At 37.3% G+C, this 14,527-nt stretch overlaps 1 pseudogene; it reads left to right on the top strand.

Annotated features, from left to right (window-relative positions):
* The first annotated feature begins 9,192 nt into the window (after positions 1 to 9,192).
* Positions 9,193 to 13,320, top strand: LOC127651347 (putative malate dehydrogenase 1B; annotated as a pseudogene).
* Positions 13,321 to 14,527: the final 1,207 nt, after the last annotated feature.

The raw sequence follows: 14,527 nt of genomic DNA, 5'->3' as shown, positions 1-14,527 counted from the left end.
TTGCCGATTTATGTAGGCTACCACCGTGGTGCTGTCTGTCCTCACTAGGACGTGCTTGCCCCAAATTAACGGGAGAAACTTCCTCAGGGCAAGGAAAACAGCCAGCAGCTCCAGGCAGTTGATGTGCCAACGCAGCGGGCCTCGGTTCCACCGGCCTGCGGCTGAGTGCCCGTTGCACACGGAGCCCCAACCCAATTTGGAGGCGTCGGTTGTAACCAGAACGCATTGGGACACCTGCTGCAAGGGTACTCCTGCCCGTAGAAAGCAGAGGTATGTCCAGGGTTTGAAGGTTTGGTGGCAGGCAGTGGTAACTTTCACGTTGTGCGTGCCGCGGCGCCATGCTCGTCTCGGGACTCGAGTCTGGAGCCAGTGCTGAAGTGGTCTCATATGCATCAACCCCAGCGGCGTGGCCGCTGCGGAGGATGCCATATGCCCCAGGAGCTGTTGGAATCGTTTTAGAGGGACCACGGCACCTGGATTGAAGGAAGCGAGGCATTAACTCCAAACCGAGAAAAGAGATGCTCTGGACCGGGGTGAGCTTGATCTTTTCCCAGTTGACCTGAAGCCCCAAACGGCTGAGGTGCCTGGGCAAGAATGCACAGCCGTGCACGAAGGAGAAAGCCGCTGTTGTGCGCCGTAAAGTCCAACAGCATGCAGAGCGTCAGAGGAATTAAACAGGAACTTGGTGTGTAACTCGCAGCAGACTGCATGCACGACCATCGGCCCTGAAGAAATTTTCTGAATGAACTCCCGTATTTGCCCCGTTTAAATACCCGTATGTCCGGGGGCGGGATATGCAAATACCGGCTGCCAACTTCTCATTGGCCTTTTTTCATAGATCAGAGGTGAATATCGGCGCTCAAGAGAGACCCCTAGTGTCCCTTCTCTGACACAACGTGGAGAGAGCGACAGAAGGGGAACTGTAAAAACATGTTACCTTCAAATTAATAAATAAATTTCAATGTTTAATGAATGAATGAATGGTGAATGATCATATACTTGCAGTGGATGAAATAACATTATATGGTTGTTATGATTTGATAAATATTTTATGGTGGTGGTGGATGAATGAATGAATGAATGCCAGTGATGATTATGAGTCTTTGAGAAATAAGGTTGAGATTATAAAAATACTAAATCTTTTAGAAATCTAGTTCAAAACATGTCAACTTCAGATTAATAAAAAAACATTTTAAATGCAATGAATGAATGAATGAATGAGTGTTGAATGATAATATGGTTGTGATGAATTAATTAATATTTGATTGTGATGAATGATTGAATTATTATATGATTTGATTAATTAATGAATTAATCAATTCATTAATGAATCTGGGTCACTGCCTAATATGGTTATCCATGATTATAAAAATGATAATATTTTTTTAAATCTAGTTTAAAATGTGTAAAGTTCGTAGAAATTAAAGTGAAGTGGAGAAATGTTTTAAACATCAATAATATTTAAAAATAAAATTCTATTGATTTTGAAGTCAATTAATCTGAAAAAAAAGTGCAATTATTGACCCATGAACGAATACTAATGATTGGAATTAATTAAAAAATGAATGAATTAACATGGTTAAGAAAAATGAATGAATTATTTTATATATAATAATAATAATAATGTTAAATCTGCAAAAACCTAATGTTACCAGAACAGGATCAACAACACCACAGACACTCGCAGCTTGTTTAGAACATTCAACACACTGCTTTGCCCTCCCCGCCACCACCTGACACATCACTGACAGCAGATGTCTTCGCCACATTTTTTACTAATAAGGTTACAACCATCAGCAAATCATTCAGAGCACCACACCCCATCAAACAGCTATCGCCAGTATGCAACTCTTCTGTCCTACATTCTCTCCTCTGACTGACACTGAGATCTCTAAACTCCTCTTCTCCAACCACCCCACCACCTGTTTCCTTGACCCCATTCCTTCTAACGTTCTTCAGGCCATCTCTCCGTCCATCCTACCTGCACTCACACACATAATCAACACGTCTCTACTTACTGGCACTTTTCCCATTACATTTAAGCAAGCTCGAGTAACCCCACTGCTGAAGAAACCCGCACTTAACCCCACACAAATAGAACACTACAGACCAGTCTCTCTCATCCCATTCATGGCAAAAATATTTGAAAGGGCAGTTTTCAATTAAATCTCTACCTATCTCTCACAGAACAAACAGCTGGATGACAATCAGTCAGGCTTCAAAAGTGGACACTCCACTGAGACTGCCCTGCTGTCTGTCATGGAGTCTCTGAGACCATCCGTCCTGATTCTGCTGGACCTTTCTGCAGCCTTTGACACAGTCAACCATCAGATTCTGCTCTCCACCCTCTCCTCGCTGGGTATTACAGGAACTGTGCTTGACTGGTTTAACTCCTATCTTTCAGGCAGGTCCTTCAAGGTAGCCTGGAGGGGAGAGGTGAGGTATCCAAGCCACATCAATTACTTACTGGGGTACCTCAGGGATCAGTGCTTGGGCCACTTCTCTTCTCTATATACACAACATCTCTGGGAACCATCATTCAGGCACATGGTTTCTCATACCACTGCTATGCCGATGATTCACAACTCTACTTGTCTTTCCAGCCCAACAACACCACTGAGACTGCTCGATTCTCTGCCTGCCTGGCAGACATCTCGGCCTGGATGAAGGAACACCACCTGCAACTCAATCCAGCCAAAACCGAACTCCTTGTCTTTCCAGCCAACCCTGCTATCGATCACAACATCACCGTACAGCTGGGTTCAACTACAGTAACGCCTTCAAAAACGGTCAGAAATCTAGGGTAACCATTGATAACAAATTAAATTTCACGGACCACATCTCAAAGACCGCAAGACCATGTAGATTTACACCCTACAACATCAAGAAGATAAGACCCTTCCTATCTGAACATGCCACACAACTGCTTGTTCAGTCACTTGTCATAACTAGACTGGACTACTGTAACGCCCTCATTGCAGGCCTCCCTGCATGTGCAATTAGACCTCTGCAAATTATCCAGAATGCAGCAACACGTCTGCATTCATTTGGTCTTTAATGAACCAAAGAGAGCACATGTTACACCACTCCTATTCTCTCTTCACTGGCTACTGGTTAATGCACGTATCAAATTCAAGGCTCTGATGCTGGTATACAGAACAGTCACTGGGTCTGCTCCAACATACCTAAAATCATTTCTGCAGAGCTACACGCCCACTAGAAGCCTGCAGTCGGCTAAGGAATGTCGCCTTGTTGTACCAAACACAAAGAGGCACCAAAACACTTTCTCTGACTTTCAGCTTCATCATAACGCATTCCATCCGAGAAGCAGACTGTCTGTCTTCAAAAAAAAACTTAAAACGCATCTTTTCCAAGAGCACTTAACTAGTCACAAACAAACAAAAAAAAATTGCACTTCTATATGTTTTTAATACTATTCTGATGCTAGTGAAACTTTGTAATATGTCACTTTTGTACCACTGTCAGGATCCTTAAGATAATTCGCTTATGTTTTCCTTTTTTGTAAGTCGCTGTATATAAAAGCATCTGCCAAATGAATACATGTAAATGTAATGTAAATGTAAGTAATAACACTTCATTTCATTTCTCTCAATGCATCTAAAAAGCCAAAAAGACCCCTGGACCCCTAAAAGATCTCTCACCTGTATAACACACAGCAGCATCTGCACTACTCGTGCGTTTTGTGAAAACCCCAGCTTGAAGACTGCAAGCAGACTGTAGGCCAAATATTCACTCCTCGAGCTCCTCAAACGTTGGGTGTACAAACATCAACTGCAGCTCATAGCACCGCTGTTCATCTGTCATTTTCTTCATACTTTCCCACATGCGTGCATACGCACTGCTGATGTGCTGCTGTGGCACTGGGAATTGTTTCAACCTGTCTAGCACATCGGTGGGGGAAACACAGTCCTGTAAATGTGTGTAGAAAGGGGCAGCCCGCTCTGGTTCATCTGGGGGTACTATACAAAACTCTGTCAGGTGTAGTTCAGTGGCTTTGGTAGTGGATTGCAAGGCAACAGGAAGTTCTTCAGAATCATTGCCTTGACAGTAATAACTCACTGTTTCTAAAGTGTGTACGCTTTGTAACGCAGTTCAATGGAAAGGAGGAGGCGAGAACCGGCTTGACAATAAAAATAATATTTTAATGAGAACTTAAACAAAAGACAAACACACACACGACGGACATGTCAGTAAACGATCTCTCTCTAGCACAATCATCCGCAGTCGGCCTTTATCCCTCTCGGAGGCTTGATTAGCCTGAAAAGGGACCGGGTGTGTAGAATCCCGACCCGGCCCCGCCCTCCGCCCTGCCACACATGTGTTTTGAATTAAAAGGTGGATTAATAATGAATCGGTATGTACATGACTGAACTATGAAACACTGTCCCACTAAACTGCATATTTTGTAATTTGATTACTTTAAAAAGCAATTATTTTGCATGTTTTCCCCACATCTCTCATTAAGCTACTGTACTAGGCGCTATGAGTGAATGGAGGTTTTATGGGAAGGGTTTGCATTCATGTTTACAGTCCTTTAAATCAAAGTAATCCAAGACTTCAAGGTACTTTGTATTTTAACATTAACCATTCATTATTGTAGTGATGCAACACTGAAGCTTCAAAGCTGTTCATGAGCATGATTAATTTGCTAACACCTGGTCTGTGATGTCCAAACATTCATTCAGCTGAAAAACATGTGGCTGCTTTTGTACCTGCTTCTAAAGATATGCAAATTCCAGTGTAGGTTTTATTCTGTAACACAAAACAGAAACAAGCATGTTCACTCCTCTATTTATAAAATGTACTGCCCAGTCAACAAGTACATGTATTTTCCAATCTAAACATTCTAATAATCAGTTACATCTGCCACCTGTTAAAAGTTAATTTGGCCCATAGTCTACATGATCAAATGTAATTCTTTTGATTACTTTTACATTCACTCAATAAAATATCGATATACTTTCTGTGTTCTGAATGAACATGTCAATTATTTCACGTTGTTTAAGCTGAGAGTGTTTAGGGGAGTGGCCATAGGCTCTTACACCCAAATATTTATTATGTAGGCCCAGGCAAGGTCTAGGGCCTTATGTGGAGCAAAAATAGTTGTTAATCAATAAGGGTTGTAATTGTGTTTACAGTTCTGTTAAGTGTTACCCATGCTGTTCTTTGTGCAATAATGGTGTTTTGTTTGAAGTTAATGTTCTCATCAAGTCAATTTAATATATTGGACGTGTGTACAGTACAGTACAGTAAAGAAGATCAAATTATATAAGGAAATCTGAGAAACATGAAATACCTTCCAAGACATGCGCAGAAGAGTCCTGTTGGAAAATATGCAATGGTTGGAGATTTTATTTTAAAATATGATTATACTCAAATGTACATAAATCAGTGCAACCACTTACCTATAAAAAATCGATTTATTTTATTGTATTTTGTATATAGGCTTATAAATTACAGTACATTCGTAAATCATAAATGAAGCATCTGAGACTTGCTAATTTGACTTTGTTAATTTATAAACACTTAATTTAGTGCAATACAAAATAAACATTTTTTATTAGTATAATTAGATCACATAACGTATACAACAATATATATACTGTATAATATATATATATATATATATATATATATATATATATATATATATATATTGTAATTTTGTGATATATACTAACAAAATTATATATACTCCCCATATCAAAAAATTTAAATAATACAAATACTGTATATACTGAATATATACAGTATATATACAAACAATAAGACCAATTACAATAACATACACACAGACCTAATTAAATAAATTACACAGTTATAAGTCACATAATCATGATTCTTAGACGACTATCCATACAAATGTTTTTCTTCCAAAATAAAAATAGGTAAATAAAATAAAAATATAGTACACTTTAAGTTTTAACGTAAGGTACAACGATTGTACTAAGGCTTACATCTATAACTCTAATAGATCATTTGAATATATTACAGTGAAAAGTGAAAAGTAAAACCTTAATCTCAATTCATTTTTGAAAAAGCACACAAATTTTGCCCATTTTATCAAAAACAAGTCTTCTCTACTGGGTTGAACCCTTGTCATTCTATATTAACTGTAATAGTACTGAAAATAGACTTTAAATGAAGGTAGATTTAAACCTGCAGGTACAGCATATTTATTTCTTTTTTGACCACCAGATAGCAGTATATTGAACCATCTCTGGCATCCGCTTCGTGGATGGGGACATAAACATGGCAAAGTTTGTTCCAGCAGGTTGTTTGGTCTTGTGGATAAAAAAGCAAACTGTCAAAAATAACACAAATAAAAGCATTCATTATTATTTTCTTAATTAAATTCTGAGCTTTCATCTGTTCAGGCAAAGCTTACTGTCTTATTATGCAAAGGTTGAGCTTCTTTCTGATATGCTGCAAAGAAATCTACCTGATTTTCACATTCATAAGATCTTTGAATGACCGGAAGGTAAACCTGTCCTGCAGTTTGGGTCAGTGTGTTGCTTTGAGAACTATTTGATAATTTGCATGCTGTAAAGCAGTGATTCCCAATCTTTTTCCTGCTGAGGCTGAGAAATTATTTATGAAAAAATTCTACGGCACAAACTATCCCACATCGCCAATATATTTTCTTTTCAAGTCCATGTTTTCTGTCCGTCTTAATAGCGTGTTTACTTGTAAGGTTTGAAATTTGGCTATGAAAAACCCCCAAAAACAAGTCACATAGGTAGGCTACACTGTGTGGTCACAGGTGGCAAGAGCACTAAATGGATAACGAAAAAACAATAAATTTGTTTCTTTTCTAATTTTTTGATTTGTTCTTGCAATGACACAACAAATTACAGGGATGCAAACTCATGTGGGGCGAAAAAGGTAAGACAATCACTGGTCCATGAAAATGTTTTCTGGGGATATTGTTTTTTTAAAGAATAAGCTAAAAGCACCAATTCCATCTATTTTAGTGACTCAAGTTTATCAAAGTTTACAATTGTGCAGAATTAGCTGCAAAATAAAGAGTCTTTTGGTGAGGCTTGCTCCTGTTTCACAAATTTGTTCAATTGAACTGATTAGTTCAGTGACCCCTTCTGGAGATGTCACATTACTCATGTAAAATCCTGAAACAAATTGGTAAAGGTGATGTGTGTAATTATTAATATTTTGTAACTATTTTGGTAAAGGGGCCACATCGGGCTTTAAGTAGTGCATGGGGGGCCACATTGTATTACTTTTGAGGTACAATGTTCTGCATTGATTTGGTTTGTGTATCTTTTAAGCCCAGAAATAGTTGTGTACTCAATTTTCTGAAGTGTACCTGTGACTAATGGGACTATTCTGCAATTGCCTAAAGTATTGTATTGCTCTACAAGATAGATACTTTTCTGTCAGGCATTAAAAAACTGAATAACACAGGCTGCATGACTATGATAAATGATTACTGCAAGAGTTAGATTAACATACAGGAGCGAATGGACTCAATTGCACAAATAAAAAATACGTATACATTTGCTGGTGATATAATTAGAAATCATCAAAAAGTTGATTTATTTCAGTAACTCCATTCAAAAAGTGAAACTTGGATATATTCATTCATTACACACAGACTGATATATTTCAAATGTTTATTTCATTTAATTGTGATGATTAAAACTGACAACTAATGAAAATCCCAAATTCAGTATCTCCAAAAAATGTTATATTACTTAAGACCAATACAAAAAAAGGATTTTTAGAAATGTTGTCCAACTGACAAGTATGAACATGAAAATTATGAGCATGTACAGCACTCAATACTTAGTTGGGGCTCCTTTTGCCTGAATTACTGCAGCAATGCGTTGTGGCATGGCGTCGATCAGTCTGTGGCACTGCTCGGGTGTTATGAGAGCCCAGGTTGCTCTGATAGTGGCCTTCAGCTCTTCTGCATTGTTGGGTCTGGCGTATCGCGTCTTCCTCTTCACAATACCCCATAGATTTTCTATAGGGTTAAGGTCAGGCGAGTTTGCTGGCCAATTAAGAACAGGGATACCATGGTCCTTAAACCAGGTATTGGTAGCTTTGGCACTGTGTGCAGGTGCCAAGTCCTGTTGGAAAATTAAATCTGCATCTCCATAAAGTTGGTCAGCAGCAGGAAGCATGAAGTGCTCTAAAACTTCCTGGTAGACGGCTGCGTTGACCTTGGACCTCAGAAAACCACAGTGGACCAACACCAGCAGATGACATGCCAATCCAAACCATCACTGACTGTGGAAACTTTACACTGGACTTCAAGCAACGTGGATTCTAGGTGTTTTGAGTTAATTAGCTGATTAGAGTGTGGCACCCGGTGTCTTCAATATTGAACCTTTTCACAATATTCTAATTTTCTGAGATACTGATTTTGGGGTTTTTCATTAGTTGTCAGTTATAATCATCAATTAAAAGGAATGAACACTTGAAATATATCAGTCTGTGTGGAATGAATGTATACATTATCCAAGTTTCACTTTTTGAATGGAATTACTGAAATAAATCAACTTTTTGATGATATTCTAATTATATGACCAGCACCTGTACATATTCGTCTCTGGCTTGCTTTTGCTCGCATGTCAATGATGCTGAGATCTACTTCTATATTTAATTTAATCACTGAGAAGGTTTACCTGCAAAATAGCACCAAACATCACAAGCAGCCTCAAGAATGGACACAGAATAGCCATATAACACTTTTCCTTGAGCAGAATATTGCACTACAGATCGTTAAGTTTGATAGAAATAGCTCACTCCCATGTATGTTTACCAGAATGCACAAAATAAGTATAACATTAGCCGGAATATTTCCAATTTGTGCAAGTATAAATCTCAAACTGGGGGTGTTTCGTCTCTTATCTGGCAACCCTGAGCATGTTAAACGCTTGTGGAGATGCGTTACATCCCAATGCAAGTATCAAATGAAAAATAACTGAAATATCCAGTCATTTTTTACTATAAATCTCCACTTTCACTTTCTTCTCGTGTTTTTTGGTGATTCACATTCTTCGTGCATATCGCCACCTACTTGGCAGGTAGGAGAATTTATTGTACAAAAACAAAATGGATGAGATACAGGGGGTGGAATGAGGTCCTGGGTCATTAAAGACCCGAGGTATGCATTATATGTTTAATCATATCAGACTCAATTTAGATATGAAGATCACATCCTTTTGTTTCTTCCTGCGGGCTTACTATGGTACCAGGTCAGATATGACCCCTGATCTGATGCTAAAAATTGCAGAAGAGAATATGCAGACCAAAGAGCTGTGTGTGCAGGAGGAGGTTAACCAATGCAACTCATTCAGACCTCTGCACATCTGGATCAGCAGGTGGACATCAAGACTTTTTGAGTAACTTGGAAAACTTTAATAGTGGGTCATTCTCAGGAAATAGTGCCATTTGTTTAAGAACATTTCAGAAATGTTTTTACTTTAACAATTCATTTGAAAATGTTATTACTGAACATTAAACAAATCATATTTTCCAACATCAGGCCCGAAGTACTAGGGCCATAGCTACCATAAACATGAGGGACCATCATAGGGGAATGTGTTCTCCCCAATATTCATATTGATGCTCAACAAATGTGTTTTTTAATGTCCAATTCTTAAACTATTTACCCAATCCAAACTAGTATGCCAAGGGCATACTCAGTACCAATTCTCAAAAAAACCTGACAAGAACATGGCCTGGTCCTATTTCACTCCAAATAGAAAATGAGGCCTATTTCTAAAGATTTTTTACATTGTGACATTTCCATCACAGTTATGCACATTTAAACCCCTAATTCTCATTTCCACACTGTGAGAAAGATGGTCAATCTTGTCCATCCTGTTTTTGTCAATCTTGTCCATCTGGGTTACAGTGAGGCACTTACAATGGAAGTGAATGGGTTACATTTTTGGAGGGTATAAATGCAGAAATGTGAAGATTATAATTTTATAAAAGCACTTATTGAACATTAATTCTTCTGTTAAACTCAAGTGTTATTTGAGCTGTAAAGTTGTTTAAATCATAATTTATTACAGTCGTTTTGGGGTTTTAGAGTTTACGGCGGTATGTCACCATGGCAACAAAGTTGTAAAATTTGCTACAACTTTACACAGAAAAGGTAGTGATTTTATTACACTAAAACCATGTTAACACACATATTATTTCCATCTTGTGGCTATACTTATGAAACAGTGAGTATTTTAACATTTACGAGTTGATCCCATTCACTTCCATTGTAAGTGCCTCACTAAAACCGTGATGTTTGCTTTATATAAATCAAAATACATTTTTGTGGAAATCACCATTGTGCTACAAAAGACACTGTGAAATTACAAATTTTTGTAACTCACAATATTCAGTATTCATGTTACATTAACAATATTTGGGGTTGAATGTTACGGGGTTGACGATCAGTGCAGAAATATCTAATAACAGCTTCAGCAAGCAAGTTTCTGTAAAAAGAAAATGTCAATATGTTTTTCACAAAACTGGTGATTTTTTTCCTATAACATTGTTTAACTATAAAGCTTAATGGGTCCAATGTAAGTTTAAACATAATGAAAACAGATATTTGAGGATCTTTTCGTCAGTAAGCAAGCAAGAAGTAACCTTTTCCTGCATTGGATTGAGTTACTGGCTTATTACTGGCGTGCAACTTTGTTAACAGCAAAATAACTTTAAAACCATACAATATACAAACGAAAGGCCTTCTCTCATGAAACAAATCAGACTGAACCTTTAGAGTATATCAATGTAAAATCGAAATGTTTGTGAGCCAGATAGTAGCCTATTCATACGTTTTGTAGTCTTCAAGTTCAAAATCATCTTTATCTTTCTAACCCATGTTGAAACCTGTCTTTCAGTGCTTTGAACCCCATCTGCTACTGCCTCATACCTGAGCTGTTCCCAGATCTCCCCACCATCAGCCTTCATCTCCTGGACGTTGGAGGCTCTGAAGAACTGTTACAAGAGCTTAAAATGGAGACAGAAGACCTCACCCTACCTCAGCTCCACAAGGAGAATAGACATCCAGAATAGACCCAGGCATTCCAGGAGGCCCACCTCATCATCTGGATGATCTGATGCCAAAGTACAAAAGTAGTGACAAGCAGGATGACAAGGAACACATGGTGAGCCGGGTAACAAAAGATTTTCATTGCTACGGGCAACTAATCGAGGCGAATGCACAGACAGGCCTAAGAGTGATGGTTCCAGGAGACTCCTTTATTAACCTGAAGTGCTCGCTACTTATTGAGAATGCACCTTCCATTGACCCGCACAACTTTTTGTCCATGACGGCGCAACTGGAGTATGAGGCAAGAACTTAGCTGGCAATTGTCAGTGAGAACAGCAGGTAACGATTATAGTTTCTGAGTTTCGTTGTTGGTATGTAAATATTTGCTCTGAATGTGATTCGATTTGATTGAACTAAATGACATGAAGCTTGATTCAGTCACAATTTGTGTCAATATGATTTGATTATTTTTACACAATTAAGTTCAGTGGAATACTGACAAAAACAATATACCAGGTTTTACAAACCAAGGCTCAAGAATTGTATTTTGGATAACATATGAAAGCATAATACATGTGGTAAATGGCACTGTTATAATACATTTTTATTCCACTACAAATTACTAATTATTTCTCAAAAACTGTAATCAGATGACTTGACTACTTATTTAATTGAAAAAACACATTACTAATTACTTTGTTACTTTCTAACAATTTTCACATTGAAGTTTTTGTTTTCCGCTCAACAAATTCAAAATAACGTCTATTTTTCCTTCTTGTTCATTGTTGCACACCATTTAGCTGTCACAACAATGCAAACAAATGTAGATGTGTACATATAAATTCATATTTATTATATGTTAGTTAATTAATTAGATTACAGTAACTAATTACTTTGTATTCAGAATAAACCCAACACTGATAACAATAATTCTAAACAATTATTAAATTCCATAATTGATCCACTGATTCCATTTCTTCATCATGTATTTAACTTTTTTGTCCTTTGTTGTCTATGTCTATATCTTTCACTTTTTTTTAATTCACAGACATCACTAATGTCATTATGTGAGGCAATGCAAGTGGAAGTTACCAAATTGATCTACAGTTGGTGAAGGTTTTTAAAATATGATGGCGCTATTTGGGGACCAGATAGCTTTTCTCAGCCGGTCATGGATATGATTTATTATCATTGTGGTGCATGACTCAGGGTAGCCATAATATGCTCTTTCACGAAATTCCCTTTGAGCTTTATGAGTAATTATAAGGGTTATGATTTTATCAGTAATTGGTCAGTATATTATCAGTTATTGGTCACTAGTGTAATTAAATACATGTGCTGTCTTATTAAGAAATGGCTGGAGTCTGATTTTATGGGTTTAGTACATTAACACAGTGCCATAATTTCATCCAAGACCAACAGTGTCACAGCCATATCAACAACCATTGGAATAGTCACCGTTTTAAAGAATAATAATGAGTCTGCAGAGGAAGTATTTTCATTGGGTGTACTTAATACAGGCAAGATCAACAGTTCAAATCACAATCAAATGGTTTAACATTACAGCACAATAGTGCAATGTACAATTGTTATTACATGTTCCTGGTGTTATGCATGATTCATCAGTGCATGGTATACAAGAACAGCATTTGTCTATGTAATGAAAATGGTTTTCCATTCCATTACAGCATAATACCAATGAGATATTGGAACATATGCATATTTTGCCAAAAATCTCCAAAAATCTCCAAAATCATTGTGTCCTGAAAATGAAACAGCCATCTATAATGTAAACACATTACAAACTGCAACAAACTACATTCAACATTAAACAATGCAACAAAGGACAAGACACACAAGGTGATTAATATATGCATGAAAAAATAAGGGTCAGGTACTGCTCGCAGCTGAAAGTTGGCATGATCAGCGTTCCCATGGAAACAATCACAGTTCCATTGGAAACGCCGATTTCGCATGTCAGCGGCACCTGAAACACATGATGGCAAAAACATCAACAGGCTTGGAACAAAACAAATAGGGAACGATGATGCCACGGTCCTCATCAGACAAAACCCAACCAGACAAGGTGACAGGACCGTGACATCACCAGTGAGCACACGGTGGTAACTCGTGGTAATTCGTGCATGGCGGTCAATAATAACCGGACCCGTGCGCTCACACAAAAGAATAAACACAAAACAGACAGGGGACGATAATACACGGTCCTGTCAACTTGTCAGGTTGGGTTTCTGTCTGAATGGACCATGGCATTATTGTCCCGTCTGTCTCATGACATTTTATATATATATATATATATATATATATATATATATATATATATATATATATATATATATATATATATATATATCAGTTGCATAACAGAAGAGATACACTGCAGCCAGAATAATGCAGGAAGATGAAGATACATGAATCCATCAAAATTACATAAAATTATTTTAATACAAATTATATTTTTACAGCTTTGTGGACTTAAATTGTTTTTTTTTCTTCCATGTAAAATATGACTATATTTTGGTTACCTAAGCACAATCTTAGTGTGTCCTGTAAATGACAAGTTCAATGACTAGCAGTTAGCCTATAAAACGGTCATGTTTATCACTGTGTTTTATATTGACATATATTAATGTATAATTTGTTGTTAGGATTACAAATTTAAGAAACTCTTTATGAAAATTCTGAAAGTGGTAATTTCAGATGGAAGAGTTTTTATTTTGTCACTAAATAAACAACGTTTAAATTAGGAGTAGAAAAATCTTGTCCTCATTAAATATTTTAATGGTATTCATTGAGGTTCGGATTTGAAGACCTATCTGCATTAACGGAGATTAATTCAGTAAAAGTAATAGCACTTGTCTCCTCAGTAATCTGCACAATGGTATCATTCATGTCCCTAGCACAAATAAGATGCATAAGCAAGCACCTCTAAGTATTTATGCTAGATATAAGACTACTATATAGTGATGAAATTAAGTACTTGTCAAAAAGCCACTCAACAGATAGATTAGAATAGGAGAATTCTGTTTGGGTTTGGTGAGGAAGGAGAACACTGCGATATTGACTATGGTATAAACTCTATACATTTTAACAAAAGCTAATCACATTAATTGTAGCACCTTCACCAAAAGCATCAAGTATCGTAGCAGGTTTACATCACCATCTCAGCTATAAGGCCAGTGTAGAAGACTTAAGATTTTCAGTTAATGCCAGACAAAATGTAATGTTTCCATTCTCTGAGACTCCTCTTCCCACCTTAGTGAGATTACAGCCACCTCTGACTAGAAGCAGCATGACCATCTGCCTTTGGTTCTGTTGCCAGCTCGCCGTTGCTTGCATGCTAGTGATTACCCCTCTGCTGATTTTTAAAAATGTATGACAAAATATAAAAAGCACTTTCACAAGATGCCCAGTGAAAATTCACATGAATTATATCATAATCATCGGGTTTTGAAAAAAAAA

The sequence above is a fragment of the Xyrauchen texanus genome, chromosome 11 (genome assembly GCF_025860055.1).
Source record: "Xyrauchen texanus isolate HMW12.3.18 chromosome 11, RBS_HiC_50CHRs, whole genome shotgun sequence".
Lineage (NCBI taxonomy): Eukaryota > Metazoa > Chordata > Actinopteri > Cypriniformes > Catostomidae > Xyrauchen > Xyrauchen texanus.
Note: the sequence above shows the minus strand (reverse complement) of the source record. Positions and strands in the feature narration are given on the sequence as shown.